This window comes from Xiphias gladius, chromosome 20 (assembly GCF_016859285.1).
Source record: "Xiphias gladius isolate SHS-SW01 ecotype Sanya breed wild chromosome 20, ASM1685928v1, whole genome shotgun sequence".
Taxonomy (NCBI): domain Eukaryota; kingdom Metazoa; phylum Chordata; class Actinopteri; order Istiophoriformes; family Xiphiidae; genus Xiphias; species Xiphias gladius.
The window spans coordinates 7,670,766-7,689,669 of NC_053419.1; positions in this window are offsets into that span (position 1 = coordinate 7,670,766).

Below are 18,904 nucleotides of genomic sequence, written 5' to 3' on the forward strand. Positions count from 1 at the left end.
GTCCATTTTATCACGTTCAAACTCCTAAATTAATCAAGTTTGTTCACATTTAGAAAGCTAACTGCAGGTCATTTGGTAGGTCTCTATTAGTAATAGAGTCCAAGTCGAGGCCAAAACCCAGAGGAGACTATGCCTTTGCGGTCAGGGCCCCTTGACTCTGAAACATTCTGCCAGAGGAGATTAGGCAAGCTAGCTCTTTATCTTCATTTAATTCTCAATTAGTCTCCCTATTTAGCATTTATAAGCAGTATATAAACATTTAATAAACAGTTTACAACATAATATAATGTAGTTGTAAGCAGACATAAGGACATGTTTAAGTGTTAACACTAGAACTGCCAGGGGTTGCTGTATACCTAAATGGGTAAAATGGGTAAAATTTACCGACTATTAGAATGCTTTAATTTTCAAGGTACTAAGTACAAGATACAAAGTTTATTAATTTATCATTCTATAAAATTGCATTGAAATGCTAGTTGCTGTCCCGTTATGCTACTCAGAAAATGATAATATGACAATAAAATAATATAATAATAAACCTTATTTATGTTTTCTAAATAGGGTCACAAGGTGCTTCAAAGAAAAATAAAAACAGCACAGATAAGATAAAACAGCACAGATAAGTACACAGATTAAGGACAGCAGATATGGAATAACCAAATAAAAACAACACAGGGATCATACAACATTGGGACATTGGAAAAAAAAAGCTTGTACTCAAACACACTGCGCAAACATTCAGCACCGTGGCAACACAGTCTGAATTTAAATTCAGCATACCTACAACGTAGAAAAAACAACTGGACTATTGCACTGTTTTTATAGGCCTACATAACAAAAATAATAATGTAGAATAAGAATGCATAGTGTTCTTCCTGCTTGTTTGTTTGGGACTTGAGTGCATCCAAACAATTACGCATAAAAAATTTTAAAAGTCAGAATGAAAATATTTATTGAAAATAAACGATTGTAATCATTTCCAAAATTCAAAGTACACTGATCACTTTTGCTAAACAATAGGCTGCACTTCGGTGTTGTGAAATGACTATGTTCTCTATGGGGGTAAATTTTACCAACTGGCACTTGTAGGTATAAATGACCATTTTTTTAATCTGGCTCTGTCTCGCCAACTTCCAACAATGCTACATAATACACTCTTAGAAAAAAGTCAAAGACTGGGGAGCTTGAATAATTATTTGAAACAAAGTTGCATACAATCTAAAAAAAGCTGCGGATAAATTTTACCCGTTGGAGGGTGTTAATTAATATACAGTTTTTTAAATGAACAATTATAACTTACGAAGACCTATAAAGACATATTTTATGGTATTACAGCCATATTTTAATATTGTATCATTGCTCCTGTTCGCCCCGTCCTAGAGTCGGCTAAACTCCTGTATGCCCAAGTCCCTAAGCCGGCTAGCCTCCTGTCTGATCCTGACCCTGAAGACCTCGAGCAGTCTGCTTTTCTTGGGTCTTACCTTGCTTTTGCCAGGCGTCAGTTCCTGAGCAAGTCCTGAGTTGGATATCCTGGCCGACTTGAAGCCTGTTCCTGAGTCTGCTGACGTCAAGTCTGCTTCTGGTTCCCTGTAAGCAGTCCGACTACCACCAGCTCGTGGTTCCTAGTCGGTGGCCCAGCTGACTCCTGCTCCTCATATCCAGTCAGCAGTCCGGCCGACCCCTGCTGCTGATTTCCAGTCAACTGTCGACACCATGTCAGATTTTGCGTCTACGGTTCCTATTGGCTCAGTGCCAGACCTCCCAGGTCACTGGTAAGCCATCGTCTCAGCCAATGGCAATCAGCCAGATGGTTGTACCCTGCTTTCGCCTGTGGCCTCCTGCTCTGTCCACAGAGGGGACCCGCCTCTGCCTTCCACCTCCTGCTTGACCTTCACAGACTTCTCATCTTTGATGTCAGTCTCCTGCTTGACCTCCAAGTGGGTCCTGCCCTTGCTGACACCCACCAGAGCCGTCCTGCCTTTGTCCCTGCCTTCGCCAACGCCCACCTAACCAGTTTTGCCCGTTCCGTCCTCCCACTGGGCTGTCTGCCCGAGGTTTCCTGCTCCGCCTCTGTCCTGCCCTCAGGCCGTCAACCTGGGGTCTCTGCACCTTTTCACAGACTGATTTAATTAAGTTCTTAAATACAAGAGCAGTGTACAGCAATCTCTTTTCCCGATCTCCTATCGTTGCATATTAGTTGTGCTAAATTTGTTTTCAGTTGTTTCATCTCATATATTTTCCAGAGATTGTTAATTTATCTGCAGATACATGAAAGAGAGGCCTTTGAGCCACTGGCTGCTGTGCTGTCATCCAAAGACCCGGCTGACCTGCTGCGCATTACCTCCTCTGAAGGCACATGTAGCTGCACGGGCTCAGACGGTACCCTTTTTCCTCTCATACATTTCTATTTTCAGTTTGTTTGAAGATGTACTTACAGGGCCCTATCCCCTTGGCCTTGTTAAACACTAATGTGTAATTTTCCATCAGCTTCCTCTTAAAGAACACAAAGAAAGAGAAGGATATTGTAGGTTGGGGACAACGTGAATCAAAGATAAACAGGAGGAGAAAGCTGTGAGAGATGGAGATGAGGAGAGGTTGAGCTCTGTCTTACATTTAATGAGCTGAGATATGGATATATTTGTCAGCACTGGAACTTTAAGGCTTCTGTGAAGGGAAGGTGGGTTCTGGGTCCTGGCTGAGGGAGCTTTGTATTATTTGTGATTTAATTAGCAGCCTTTCACATACTTTCACTTAAGAAGTAAGTAACAGAGATGCTTTTCTAAAAGCTTTGATCAGGCAAGTCTACTCTATTAATTGACTTCTTCAAGTGTTTCAGTTTCCTGAAAGGTGTGTTTTAAAAGTAAAATGTACATAGTTTTGTGACTACAACATGTTTTTCTTTACACTTTCCTGGGCTCAGAGTGTCCTGAGATTAAATCTGAAATTAGCTTGTTAATTTTCTGTAATGGGTTTGTATTGGGGGTGTAGAGGTTGAAACACATTTACACACAAGGTGCCATTTTCAGTGTTTTGATCTTTCAGGTTCCTGCATGCACAGAAGCTTTTGTCAGGCTTCCTCTGCAAAGGTCCCTCCTGCAAACTTTTAATAGGCCGATGTGATTTCCTGTCATAGTACAACACTTTCTCATCAAATAAATAATACAATAAGCATGAAATGTGAAAGTGTTTTGGTTTCGTTAAGTGTTCTACAGTGTGGAAAATGGTACCATAGGGGATTAAAATCATGTCGTGTTAGATTTAGAATAGAAATAATGCAGATAATAAGGAAGTAAACACAGGGACACAAAGGCAACGAGTTAACAGATTGCAGTTGAAGAAACTTCAAGCAAATGAAGCATGTTTTAAAGATGTTTTAATGTCTTGTATATTACACACGTATTACTTAATTCATGATTTAAGTAATTAATCTACAGAGCAAGGCTGGAAAATTTGAAACTCAACCTCGTAGCTTTTCATTACGGAGCTGTGAAACACTTGAAACATGCTTTGTTGGTTAGTGCAGCTAGGGGGAACTGATTGTGACATATTCATCAAAATGTGATTTGCTTAAATAACTGTCACCACCCCCGCCATGCACACTCATAGTTGCCCAATTTCATGCACTGCACAGTTGCACAGAACACACAAAAGTTCAGCTTTATTCAAAAGTAGCTCTTACTTCATTCTAACATGTATTTAGCGCAGAAATAAATTATGTACAATCAAAAATTCATTGTTTACTTCTTTCCTATGATTTTCTGCCAGTGGGAGAAAGTAACAAAGGTAGAGACATAAAAAATGTAAATCCGGGAATCAAACAGAAAAAGACAAAAAAGACAAACAAAGAAAGGGGTCGTAGGGATAGGGAGGCGGAGGAAATGACAGAGGAAGAGAGAGCCCGCACAAAGTGAGACCAAATATACTGTCTTCTGTTTCCTCAAGCGGTTCATGCCGTTGCTTCCATTAACCTCCACGATGACAAGAAGAAAACAAACGGATACACCCCGCCTCTCTCTCCTGCACCCAGTAGTGCATGTGGTGCTGAGGTGGGGAATGGATCATGGGCGACACAGATTAGGAGACAACAGGGTTCCCTTCATCTGGCTGGATGCAGCTGGAGGGCCGATTAGACAACCCAAGCGTGGGTGAGGAACGGGACGCCCGATGCTATCACAGCCTCTCAAACTCACTTCCTCGCTGGGAACTCTGCAGACTACCGTGAAATTGATCAAGCTGCCTGAAAAGATGTTTCAGTATGTGTGAGTGACATGTCAAAGGAGGGAAGAGAGAATAACTGCTATATGAAGATGCCTGCAGGTCGTGAAAAACATTAGACTGTCATTCATCAGATTCTGTTAACCATTAGTCCAGGGTCAATTTGGTCAGTTTATCTCATTTTGCTGGTTTTCTACGCATACATTTTTATTCTTTGCAGCACCTATTAGACTATCTTTACCATATATTCATGATGTCCTCTCTTTCAACACAAATGCAGCCGCATGTCTGCCTAACAGTTTATTGGATTTAACAAACTACTGAACTTTTCGATTGGTTGAAAAAATTAATTGCTCCAGCCTATAGAACAAAATCTGCAATTCTTAAATGTTTCTATGTCAAAACATTACAAAACATTGTGTACAATTTAAAAAAAATAATAACTTCAGTTATACGGTAACATATCTGCTGTAGTTCATGAAATCAATACTGTTCACACAAAGAGAATTTTATATGAAAATTTGAGTCATGAAATCTATGCTTCTGCTTGATTAACAGACATTCATGAGATAATGATTTTCTCCACTTGTTTCCATGTCAACGTGGTAACAGCTATGTCACTATTAGGCTGAATCTTTTTCACCACAGTAAGAATCTCAATCTCAGAGGTCAAATTGATAGGAGACAAGTCTCCTTAGATGTAAAAAGGAAAAACAAAAACACTGCTAATAGAAAATGGATATCCTGAAGAACTGTTTGTTTTTTTTCCGACTCAAGGTTTATCAATTTTTCTTTAAGCGGTGTCGGCCAGACTGCAGATAGCATCTGTCTTTTTCAGACGTTTAAAATGATAGTGATCTGTCCCTCTGGTTGGTTTTAAACATTTGGGGGAAGGGACACCCTTCCACCATGTCAGAGCTGCTCTCAGCTTCCTCTAAGATATTCTCCTCCTAAATCATTCAAATTGAAAGAAAAAAGGTATTTACAGACAATCTGTCATTACTATCTGAATAGAGTTAATCCGATTCGGGCCAGGGTCTACGTCTGGCATTGCTCCAGGATTGTTTGAATGTGAACACGAGGACTCCCTTTATCCCTTGTCTCCTCCTCTGTCTCCCTTCCCTCTGACACATTCATCTTTTCACCGTCCTGTGACCTGCACTGCTTCCAGTCACTCATCCAGAGCAGGAGCTGGGTCAGCTTGACCTTTTATCTGTCAAACACCTAGCTAAAGTCAGAGTGTGCTTTGAGCCAACTAGCGCTTTCCTTTTCTAATACAGGGCTAAATTTGTTTGCTCTGCATTTACCATTTCATCTGTGACACTTAAAAGGAGTCATGCAGAAATCCAATGTCAACGTAGATGCGAGCACCTTCATCCTTTCATTTGAGGCTTAACTTTGATGCCAGATCTGAGGCTTGCAAAAAAAAAAAAAGAAAAAAGTAAAAAAGACTTAAGGAGATTGACCTCAACGTCAACAACAAAGAGCACACTCATACAGTATTTTCAATTTATAATAAAGCTGCAGGGTTACAGCAGATACTTGTCTTGTCTTGCTCTATGACTGGTCCTGGTGGAAAACACTCAAAACATTAAAAATATGCTCAATAAAAAGGCAACGCACCCTGTTTTTCATTTAAATTGGTCATCCAGGATTCTCTCTTCGACAAGGCTGCAGAATGACCATCTGAAGATGAAAAGAGTGCTATTAGACTGAAAGCGCCATCCTGTGTTCGGAGCATTTGCATTTGAATGATTCTGGTTTGCGTTGGTGGAACAAATGGGCAAAGAAATCCTCTGAGTTACAGCACAGCTCCTCTCAGCAGTGTCATTTATGTGACCCAATAAAGGGATAATGAGCCATCACTGAACTGTCAATTACAGGTACAGTTGCATTCCCTGTGGCTTGTTTGTTTTTTCAGATGACATGCCATCATCTCACAATACTTTAGGTATTCAAACCCTCTAGAGAATGGTGCATGTACAGAAAGCCTGATTTCAATAGGTATTATGTAAGTAATAACTGAACTGCGTGAATTATCTGTACTGCCTCTGGAGCTTTTCTCACTGAAGCAAAGGGAAATGAATCCATTTTTACAAGTCTAGTAACACTAAAAGTGGTGCTTTACATTGTCATGGTGCTTAGTTTTAAGTCACACACATAAAGAAGACAGGAGCTTCATGTTAGCTCATACGTTGGAAAAAATCAAGTCCTAAAAACCTTATTTTCTTAAAACTTGACTATGCTAGTGTAGTGTGAATATTTCAACCATTTTCAAATAGAAATGAACTTGTTCCAATTTTTTTTAGATATGAGTTGCTGCATCTTGAACCAAAAAAAAGATTAAGGCAAGTTGCTACACTGCAGTCAAGAAACATGACACTTGATTTTAGAATATTCTTATTCTACAAGTTTAAAACTATAAAACTTTGGCTGATCCATGACTGCAGTGTAGTTAGTACAGGACAATAGCCGAGTTTTCCAACAAATTTTGAATGAATTTTCAGAAAATCATCACAAAAAAAAAGAATTAATGTGCATTTCCATCGAGTACTGTGATGTTAGTAATAGGAGTTGGTGTATTGAGACAAACAGTTGGTGGTGCTAATTCTCCAGTTGGGTGCCATTAAAAATCATTGCAGAAGAAGGAGGTACAAGAAGGTGACATAATTAAAAGAGTGTCAGTGAAATTCAGTCAAATTGTGGAAAACAATGGTGAAAACAGGATGGAAACATGGCATTTATGTTTGTCAGATAAATCAATTTGAGGAAACAGTCTCCTAATCTCCCGACACAGATCTGATGTTCTCATCTGCTATTTTTTCATCTCCTCAGTGGAGTGGATGCTTGACATTTCAGTCACATGCTTCACAGACGTCCTGGTTAATTCAGATCTGTTTCCATTGCATCTTATCACACTGATTCACCTACTTTTCCACATCAATCAAGTGCAAAGCCAGGTGTTATGTATAACTTTTTTTTCCCAGTCATGTGTTTTTTCACGGTTCCTGTCCCAGTCCTGTTATTGTTGCCCAGTCTGTCCCTCCTTCCCTGTCAGCCAAGTTCTCACCTCCTCAAGCCCCTGAATTTATATGGTACTTTCCTAAACTGTCCTCAGCCATCCATCAGATACCCTCGAACTTTCCCTCCTTTCCAAGTAACCCGACTCCCCACACCCAACTTCTTACCTGTGTCCCATTCCCTCATCATTCCTCAGTATCAGGTCCCCTCAGTCTTTGCCAGATTGAAAATGTTCTCTGGACTTGTTTTCTTGCCACCCTGCCTGTTACCCATTATCTGTAGCTGTACCTGCTTGCCTGTAAACCTTTGTATATATCTCACCATTGACGGTTTTTTTATATGCAAATTGAAAGTGTGCATAAAAAAAGATGGATGGAAACGCACTTAATGACACATTAAATTTCCTTTCATTTCCCAAGATTTTCTTGAGTCAGTTTCTTTAAAGACATCAACAGTAAGACACCTGACTGAGAGAATGTCATATGTGCTTATTTGTGATTTACTTTTATGATAAAGCCAGTGAAATATTTACGTATGACATGCTAAAACCTAGTGTACATAGTGTAGCACAAGTAGAAAACATTAAAAAAGGCTGATTCCAAATGTGCACCCTCCAGACCTGTGGACTGAGCCCTTGGAGACGTGTGTCATATGTACTCTGGACCGTCACAGGATGAAATGCACTATGTGACAGGATTTTGTGTCTCCAGGGAGATTAACTGAAATTTTTGACCCTGTAACTAATTTCAAAGCGTTTTTCTGAACGGTTCTTAGTTAATTATTATTAATTAATTATTTATAACTATGGGCAACTTGACTGCTAACAATATTATATCAGGATTAAACCCTCAACCTAGGATCCTCACACCATAGATGGACAAAAATAAATCTACGGATTACTAAAAAATCCAAATTGTTCACTCTGATCACTTTCTGTATATGCAATATGAAACCTTTCTACAGAAAGTCCACTTGAGGCCCCTTGTGGACTTGATGACTTGAGTCCGGATATTTGGATTCAGCCAAAGTCAGTGAGTTGACCCAGTGATCAATTAATTAAATTGATTAAAACATCCGACTATCGAAAGTTGGCTTATTATGGCCACTCTAAACTACTGGTGCTTATTAGTCAGGCTGCTGCAGGAAAACTTATTAGAGTATTGAACTGAGCAATGGTGTGTTTCATTGTGTTTAAATTCAACTTGACATTTGTAAGAGGAAGACTGTGTTATTTATTCTTTCAAGTCTCACTTTCAGAATGTAACTATACACAAAAAGATTCTTACAGTGTATATATAGCAGTCGTGTTATCTCAAATGTCATGCTTTGTGAAATGTCGTTGTCTTTTGTGAAATGCCAGTGTGTTTTGACCCTCAGGGCTACCATAAATTACTGTCCAACAAAGTAGGCAAGTGGTATCAGACCATCCATGTGCACTCACACTTTTTGAAGCTTCTACACTGTTCTGCTCACTGACCCCAAACTGCCCCTTGAAATGGATTGACGGCTTAAACCACCCACACGTTTGAAGAGGATGTGAGAAACCAGCATCAAGTATGAAATGCATACTGTAGAGGTCTGTGTGACATTGTCAGATTCTATTATCAAATGCACAAGTGTGTGGCTATTGTGTCTATGCTGTTCAAAACACAAGAATATGTACACAGTGCCGTGTTTCCATCAGAGAGAGTAAGTGGTATTCTTGTTCTCTCTCTGCTCTATGATCTGCATTCAAAGTTGTATCTTATATCTTAATTTTTAGGTGATTAAATCCTTTTGTCTTCCTTCATTTGAATAATTTGTCAAGCACCATTGGCATTACGACGAACAGGACACATTACTCTACCCTGTTGGTTTGGATTTTTCTGAGCAAGATATTCACTCATTTACTTATTCACTGCTTGTTTTGTTGAATTGGTTAAACAGTTTTCACTGCAAAAACACAGACATTGCAGTTGCAAGAGTTTTCAGGAACTTTCCTTCATGAGTTCACATTTCAAGAGGATGGACACAACTACACTGCATGTCAACAAAACCAACAAATAAAAAGACATTTAATACAGAAATAAATAACAAGAAGAAAATAAGCTAAAAACAATACATATTGCCGAGGGTTGATACCACTCCATCTGTCCATGAAATATGAAGCTACAGGCAGCAGACAGTTACCTTACGTTAGTTCAAAGACAGCTAGCGTTGGTCTGTTGGAGGGGATTGCATCTTGTTTGTTCAATCCACAAAAAATAAAGTGAAAAAATAACAATTTGTGGCTATAAGGGGCATTATGTGTGGGACTATTTCTCTGCCAAGTGCAGTGACCTCCTGGAGTCTTGTTGTCACCTCGAGGATTCTGGGCAACTCTAAATGTACCTTGTTTGGTTTTCTTTTCATTTCCATTTCAGCCAGTTTCATATTAATCGATTCTCATTTATACACAGCCAAAACATTAAAACCACTAAGTGGTTTTATTGCTTTGGCAGATCAGTGTATATTTACTGTTTTAGATTGATCTTATTTTGAATATTAATTGTTAGTTGAAATATAAAGGGTACAACACAAATAAAAGGAACTTTTTATCTAATTAATACACATGTTTTGCAGCATAACTTACTGTATAACTGCATAAAATGTAAGGATTGTTTTCAATGAATGAGCAATGGGGTACATGTAGGGTAAATCCATGTCTCTGGCTCTTCCTGCTCAGAGAATACATGTGATCAATCATGTGTTCAGTTGAGTGTTGCTCTTAAGGGCTTCTGTTACACTTAGTGAAAGTAGCTTGGTAAATGTGTCTGCTCACAATGAGCACAGAACTTCTTTTTACTTCTAAGTTAGCCCTGTAAAGTATTCTTAACTGTAATTCCACTTTATAAAAATATGACTCCTGATTTGCTCTCTTTAACGTCAGATAGTGTCTTTAGAAGCCTGGTTTTTATGCTTGTTGTAAGAAATCTTAACCCGCTCCATTGGCACATTCTTTTGTTTGATACTTGTAAATAGTTCTGCATTAGTCAATATTTTTCTTGGTAGAAGGGGGTGTTTTGCAGTGCAGTGGCCAGTTATTCGGCAGGGGGGCAGCAGGAGCCAAGCTGAATGCTACACCGTGTGTGGCGATTAATCATGCTTTGACTCTGCGTCTCTCGGGCCTGTCAACTACTCTGGCCACATGAGGTCCGGGAACATCTGGGGATGTCTGGGGACTTTTTTTTGGGGGGGGGGTGACCACGACCCATTCATCTCCCAGGGACAGGGACCAGACGTGCCGTCTCAATCTCACGTCAACCCCCCCCCCCTTTACCTCCAGGGTGCCTGCAGACCCAGCCTGGACAAAAGGTGTACACTCTTATTACATGACACATAACACTTTGAGGAACTGTGAACAGGGGAGGGCGATGTCTTTGGGCTGTACATCAGTGACAGTAACAACCGGGGCTGGTAATATGTCTGTTGGTGAGCTATCAAGAAGAACAACAACCTGCTGGGTGTGGGAATACGGCCTGACACATCGCTTTAGCAGGAATAGCCTTAGACAGGGATGCAGCTTAAAATACCGCAGCAACAAACACACAAAAGTGGCACAGGAGTAGACTGATAATATATATAAATCTTGTGCTTAAAGCAGCACATCGGTGTGAAAGTGCTGAAAATATGCACCAGTTGAAATACAATAAAACCTGATTAAAAAGAGCCAAATACAAAGAGGTGTCAGTGGCATATCTTTCCTTGCAGTGCTGCACAGGCAGATCAGCGTTGCCGGAAATAACTACGTGGCTTCTAACAAACAAGCCCTGTCCAAACCAAAACCATCTTACACTGGTGTCACAAATTTATCAAGCTCTGTCTTCTTATGGTATTCAACGGTATTTGCAAGCAGGTTTTATTGTTTGTAAACTAGCCCCTATGGGTTTCATTATACATCCTACTCCCAACTGCGCTGACTCAACTTTAAATGTAAAATATATACCCCCACACAATTAAGATTAGTCATTATGTATTTAGATTGCTCTGTTTATTGTGACAATTCAGCAGCATAACTGGCTGCGCAAAAAAATCCACATTTAAATGCTCTCAGTGCAGGTGACCTAAATATTAGATTATGAAATATGCAAAGCGAGATTTTCTAAACAAATCCTTCCAGTGGCCAGATTCTTCACCCATTAAAACAATCCGCTGAATGTTTCACTTCAGGCATTGTGTGCTGTAGCTTATTTTGTAAACATGAACCTGCTTATATCTGTGGTACAATCCTGGTGATTCACAGTAAATCAATTCAGTAGAGATAAGATAAATCAGCTGCGATGAAGTTAATGCAGATGAGGTATTTTGGGCATAAAAGAACCAGCTGATTATGCAGTGGCCCCTGTGCCTGTTCCAGGAAACTGGTGTACGACAGAGATACATGAGCCGTGCTCCCCCCTCGCTCTGTGTGTGACGGCATGATGAATGATTGCCGGGGGGAGCAGAGGAAATGCAGCCAGGGCAGGTCTGACATGAGGGAATCATGGGATATACATGTACTGGCTTTGTTCGCAGGACTGTTTCCTTTTTTTATCCCTCTCTCCCTGCGGCTGTGAGCTCAAACATGAGGTTTTTCAAACGCAGCGGTGGTAGATCTGAGGACCTCCCTCTAGTGCAGGGTTTGACAGGTGGTGGCTCACAATGCATTGTTTTTCAGAGGCAAAGATTTGATGTTTTAAATCCTGCTTAAATCAGTGCTATTGGACTTTTCTAGGCACATGCACAGTGTCACGTGTGCACACAAACAGCCGTATAAGCAGACACACACGCACATTGACACATGGCTCTCAGTGACTTATCTGAGTGTGATGGGATTAGCATGACTCTGGTGAAACTTTAGCAGAAGCTGCATGGATATAGACTATAATCTCTAATGTGAAGGTCAGTATATCCCACAAAATAAATATCTCTCAAACCGAACACAGGAAAATCCAAATGTACATATGCCTGTGTTCGCTCACAGACACAAAAGTTATGAAAATTAAACAATGGAGAGTGAGCATTTGATTTTCAGATGTGCACTTGTCAAAACAAAGCATGTTTCACATAAGCAGAAACCTAAATATTAAAGAAAAATTAGAGCCCAAACTGGTGAAAAGTCATCAGCTGGAGTGGGCTCGGGCTTACTCAAGTTTGAGCTCGGAATCAAATTTCTGCATAATGCTGTCATCACTTGTGTTTTCTCATCAGAATCTGCATTCAAGTGGCAACTTATGTCTCTGTTTTGTGTTTTCATGGTGTTTTAAGGGTGAGACCAGCATATCTTATTGCTCAAATGCCCTGGAGGGGATTTAACCGGAACATTCATTGGCTGTGCTCTGGTAAAGACGGGTCGGATCAAGAACCAGACAACACAACTCATCTGGCTAGTTAAGTGAAAAAGAATTCTGAGAGCATCTATACGAATGCTCTTAAAGTTCGCTCCTAAGTGCTGTTTCGAGCGTGTGCTCGCATTCAGCTGTTAAAAGCTTCTTAATGTTGCTGTCCATGGTGCTGAAGGGAAACAGGAATTCACTGTATTTGAGTTACTTGACTTAATCAACTGTTTGTAAGCCACGTAATATTAAAATACTGAACATAAATGTAACAGATGGCCATATAGGAGCATTTTATGCTTAGAATGGCCATACCGAATACTTCTTAAAAAAGGAGCATAAATTGTAGTCAAGAGATTTATGATTCATGTTACGGGGTTGATGTTGATGAAAGACTGAAAAACAAATAAAGCTTCAAATCAAAAAAATGATGGTTATTATGTTTCTTATGTGCACCATTAACAATTGATGTCAATCTGTTAATGTCAAATTAATGTTCCTGAAACTGAAAATTACGGAACAAGTATGAAATAGTTTCCGAAACGTGGCCCATTGAGACCACATGTTAACCAGCAGTCACTTCCAAACCATTTCCAAGCTGCTGTTCTGCTCTGCTAAAGTCCTGTGTATGGATATCAGAATCAGTATCAGAGGAGAAAAATTCAGATGGTGCATGCATAGCTTTGGCTTATTTTATGATTTAAATGTCATTTATGTTGCATGATAGAGGGAATCAGTGGTAATTATAAAACAATAGACTATAAATGAGGCAGGTATACTACCATCATTCCCAAGTGACAGGCCTTCAACAATAATTTCATAGAATGAGTTTTAGCATTTAAAAACTTTTTGGAAAGTGACCCAGGACCATTTAAACAACAGGGGCCACATAGAGGCCAACTGTTATTTGGGGGGAAGAGATTAATTATATCTGAAGCCACCAATCTCTGTAGTTGCAGAGCATAATCAGCACCGAAGACAGTCAGGAGGTAAAGACTGTTGCTTCCAAAGTCACCCGAACCACCAAACATACCCTTTCAAAAGGAAAATTAAAGAAGCATTCTATGGTTGGAACCTAATGTGGAGATGTGTCTTTGTCTTTTTGGCACCTGAGACTGCTTCTTAACCGGCCTTCTCAACCAGACTCTTGTCTCACAAAAATGCCATTGATATTTTTGTTCTTTTTTACTATTGCTCTTCTAATGCTAAATCTCCCAAAAGACGCACCTTTCTGCTGCAATGAACTGAGCTGACTGGCTTTTTTTTTGGTGTGGGTAAAGTGTTCTGAATGCTGAGATGTCTACAGATCCACAGAGGTGAATTTTTTACAGATTCCGCCTTCATTCTGTTCAATCCGTCTCTCTCCAGCTGTGTGTGTTCATCAGCAAGAACAAAGATGGTTGAACTGTTAAGAGCACAGGGACATGGAATCATGGGATTGAATCCCAGCAAAGTCAAAAGGAGTCTAATAAAGTAAAAAAAATCAGGTAGGTGACCAAAAAACAGAACAAAACAAAAATTCTAATTTCATGAAAACAACTACTCTAAGATTTTTTTGTTTGTTTCTCCTTAAAATGTGAATTATGAACAATAAATTGCCTCTCAACCAATAAACTTGAAATTGGAGAAAGAAGAAAATTAAAAAAAAATTTACATTAACAATGCTTAGAAGATTTAACCAAAGTCAGTCCCCAAATCAGAAATACTGTGAATTGCATGAAGAAGCCAAAATGCCAAAAAAAATAAGGGAAAAAAAGTGTGGTCATACCTCAGATAGACAGCTGTTATTCTCCCACTAAATCATTTAAATTGCTGTATAAAAACGGCCAAGCTGTGAAGGCCCAGATTTATCACACGGCCACCCTACATGTATATACATGTGTTTTATACTCTACCAGAAGTACAAGCTTCCAATATTTGAAAAATATATAAGAATGTAGAATGTAAAATGGTTGGAACACAATCATAGTATTGTGGTATAATATTTTCTCATGTAAGTGATTTCAGGAGAGATTTGACCATGGAACCTTGCATGTGGATGTGTAGAAAGGTCGAGCATCTTTATTGTACTGTTCAAATCCTTATGTTAATCAAGGTAAAGGTGGAAGAGTTTCAGATATGAGTGTCCTTGGTGCTGAGTTCACTGAGTGGTTTTAATATCCAACCTTCGCATGTATGCGGCATAAAAAAAGAATTTGTAGACTGTTGCTTTTTAGACACACATAACCACGATCATATGTCCTAATGTCTTTCTCTCTTTCTCTGTCTCTCCGGTGTCTCAAAAGCACACATGGAAGCATGCATGCACGCGCACGCACAGACACACACACACACACACACACACACACACACACACACACACACACACACACACACACACACACAGTCAGTATGGCTGTGCTTCGTTTGGCAGCACCTCCGCCGCTTTGAAAGACCTCTTGTCTCTGAGCACCAGTGGAAATGACTGCCCTTTCATTAATCTCCCTGTCCACAATGCAGACCTCCCCTAATTACAGCCATTGTTTACCTTTGTGCTGACACACCCATTGAATTATTGATGGCCGTCCTGCCCCAGTCACTTTAAAAGCCTCGCCAATGGGCGCACACCAGCCAATCAACAGATACATGCCAACACATCTCCAATGTCTTCTCTATGACAGGTCACTGAATTATCTACCTAATAGCAATTTGTTTTCCTGACAGTGTGCCGGAGTGCAGAGTTGTGTAGGTGCTTGATAATATGATAAATGATCATTTTATGTAATAAATGGAATTAATTTTCAGGAAAAAAAACCAAATGACAATTGGATTTATTCAAATCAAATGGCTATCACTGACAATCATCCTTACTAGTTATTACATGAATTGAAATGCTTCTGAAGCATAATACAAGCCTGTTATAACCCTCTAATGGCATGCATATATAAAATCCCTCTATCTGTACTGCAAATAAAAAAGCAACTGAGACCAAACCAAATCCATGAATGATTACCCCCAACAATAAGTAAATCCGCAAGACTAAAATTCAATTTTCAGCAATCCCACAGTCCTACTGCTAGACGCCATTCAAAGCTCATGAGGATTTGGACTTAAGGCGACTTAGATGTGATTTATGCAGTAACCCAAATGGATGTGCTAGGAAGAGAAGAAAGGCAGGGACCTTCAGAAAAAGAACCTGTTTCTGTGTAATGACTCAGTGTAGCTACACTCTGCATGACAAGGTGGGGTGCTGCCGTGTATCTGATACCCAGGGATTGTGCTCCACTGGTTGTTTCCAGTGTGCACACCCCCTGGTGTAACACAGTTAGAGCCAACCCTCTCACTGCTGGCTAGAGAGAAAAAAAAAGATCAATCTTAAATGTCAAAACCATTTGAGATATTTCTGACCAGATTGTTTAGAACAGTTCCACTTCAGTATACCAATCTATAAAATAATCTATGCATCTCAGTGGACCTTAAACCCTGTTCGTAAAATAAGCAATATATAATTTGTCAGAACAGCAATACATTGCATATTGCACCTTAGGTCACTGGGACAAAACAATATCATGGTACACACACAATATGTACAGTATTAATACAACGTTTTCATGGGACAGTAATGTCATGTACTTATACAGTATCTGATTTGAACTTTTCAGTTTTTTTGTGACATGTTCAACATGAGTCTTGTATGACAATCTACTATCCAACCGATTTCCTAAGTATTTATACTGCAATACTGTAACAATTAGATTTCATTTGAGAGCATGGAATGAAGTAGGAACATCAAATATTTGTGCTGTTTTGAAATGCATATTTCTTTTTCTTTTTAGAATCTAGAATCTAACCTTTCAGTTATCAATAGAGGTCATCAAAAGCAGACTGTGACCTGGGGAAGGCCTGGTTTAACAGTAGAACCAGTAGCATAGAAGATGGTATCATCAGCATGAAAAAGAAACTTGCAGCGCTCAGTTGGAAAATAAATGTTGTTTATATAGAGAGTAAATAGTAGATGATATAATACTGATCCTTGTGTGATACCTTTATCAGCCATCTGGGGACTTGAGTTGACAACCCGTCTTCTAGAAATTACATCTTATTTTGCAACAGCAACCATGTTTTGAAAGGAACATAACAAGTAGGAACATACTAGTACCGATTTGTATGCTTACCATCAACTCCAACCAACTCCCTTTGAAATTCGTCTGATAAATAAACATAGCTCACTTACCACAGAGCATAATCTGGGCATAAATTAAAAAAACAAAAAACAAATAAGTAGTGTAAAAACCTAATTCATAGAAGACAGGGTTGGATTTGCCATTGACAGCAACAGCCTGAATTCTACCAGAGAGATATGATTTGAACTTATCAAAACCCATAAAAATTTAGCCTATTCAATAAAATGCTGTGAGTCTTGGATAGATCTACAGAGTGCAGCATAACATTGTTGTTTATCAAGCAAGCTAACAATGTCATCCACAACAGCAGCTGCAGCACTTATCGTACTATGACCAGGTTGAAAGCCTGAATCCTGTTGTAGTTGAGGGATATTATTTTGTTCCAGAAAGGCAAATTGCTGTCAGTTGACAGCTCTGCTATCACTGTAGTTCAGACAGACAGGATAGACAGCTTAGATAGTGAATAGGTCGATAGTTGTTTAGATCACAAGTGTCACCACTTTTGTGTAATGGAACTACCTGAACTGCTTTATTGAGGGAATTTTGGAAGTTGTGTGTGAAAGTTGTACACAAAATGTTTTCAAATGACGGAGCACTGAGAGAGACACACAGACAGCCAGCCAAAGAAAATTCGGTGAATTCAGTCAATGTTGACAAGTATTCATGTTCAAAATGATTGCGTCCATCAGTAGGTGTTTGTTTTACAAACTGGCTTGTCTTTCCTGTTCAGCACCACCACTAGTGACAGAATTAGGCTGCAGCTGTGTAAGGGAGCGTAAAGAACGTGGGGGGGGGGGTCAGCATGTATGAAAAACTGTGATGTCAAATTGGCTCACTTGATATTAAAGCTAGGGGATTTTGGTGTGGAAAACCTATGCTTTCTCAGCTGCGCTATTGCCAAAGTAATGCAGCTTTTGAGCTGTGCATTTCTTACACTCTATGTATTTACAGTCTACAGTATGTATCCATTCATCTACACCAGACATCTATGCACATTCACAGTTTACCCTACTGCTTCCAAAATAGAATAGATTTTTGCATTATCACTTCATGATGATACAGAGGAAAATTGAATGGGTGCCGAATACTCATGATTACCCGAAGAGCCAAAATATCACTCAATATCTTATATAAAGTGGTGTATTTAAAAGTAACTTTGCAATATTTGTAACATTTTTAACACTGAGTCAAGTGACTCCCTGGAATGTGAAAGGTTTGTTCACACTGACTAAACCCTTAACTCTTACTGTTAACTGAATGTGTGCCTGTATGTGTGCGTGTGTGTGTGTGTGTGTGTGTGTGTGTGTGTGTGTGTGTGTGTGTGTGTGTGTGTGTGTGTGTGTGTGTGTGTGTGTGTGTGTGTGTTTGTGTTTAGAGAGAAAATGAATAATTTTAGCATGAAATTAACACTTTATGGTATCTGTTAAACAAAGGACACAGTGAAAAAGTATAATCAAAGAAATTAAGAGAAAGAAACTGCTTATTAACTAACTCAACAGAAACTCACCTTCATACAGGCAGTTTCTTACATTGCACACGATCATTAAAAATTCAATTATTTCCTTTTTTTCTCATTTCCCCAGCAACACTGGAACAAAAGGGAGAAAAAGTGCATTATTGCTCTTTTCCATCTTTATGATTATACTTTAATTCAGAAGACATCAGATCACTGCTCTGAAAATATACTGATATACTATGATCTACCCTATTTCTCATTCTGAAACACTCAGGCCTAAAGGAGGACACTTTCTGGGGACTTTCATCATAACATATTTTTTTCTATAATATATAGAGTACTTTCAACATTTCAACATTAATGGTTGTCATACTGATATCACTTTAAATACCTTAGAGTAATGCCTGTTTAAAGGATCTACCCACCCTCCTGGAATACCTCTGCTGAGGTGTTCAGATGGGATGTGGCGAACACACATGGTTCCTCTCACAGCTCCATGTCATTAGTCTGCACGTGTAACATGCTGATAATGATGGTCATTTCAGACATCAGTCACAGGGTGAGGTGGAGGGGTTGACCAATTACAATACAGCAAATGGGAAGGTTTTTTCATGTGGTATTTAAGTGTCACTTGTGATATCACCACATTGCCGAAGAGAGGTCGGGGAGAAGCAATGTCCAAGGTCCACTTTTAGGCAACTAAAAGTACCTAGAGA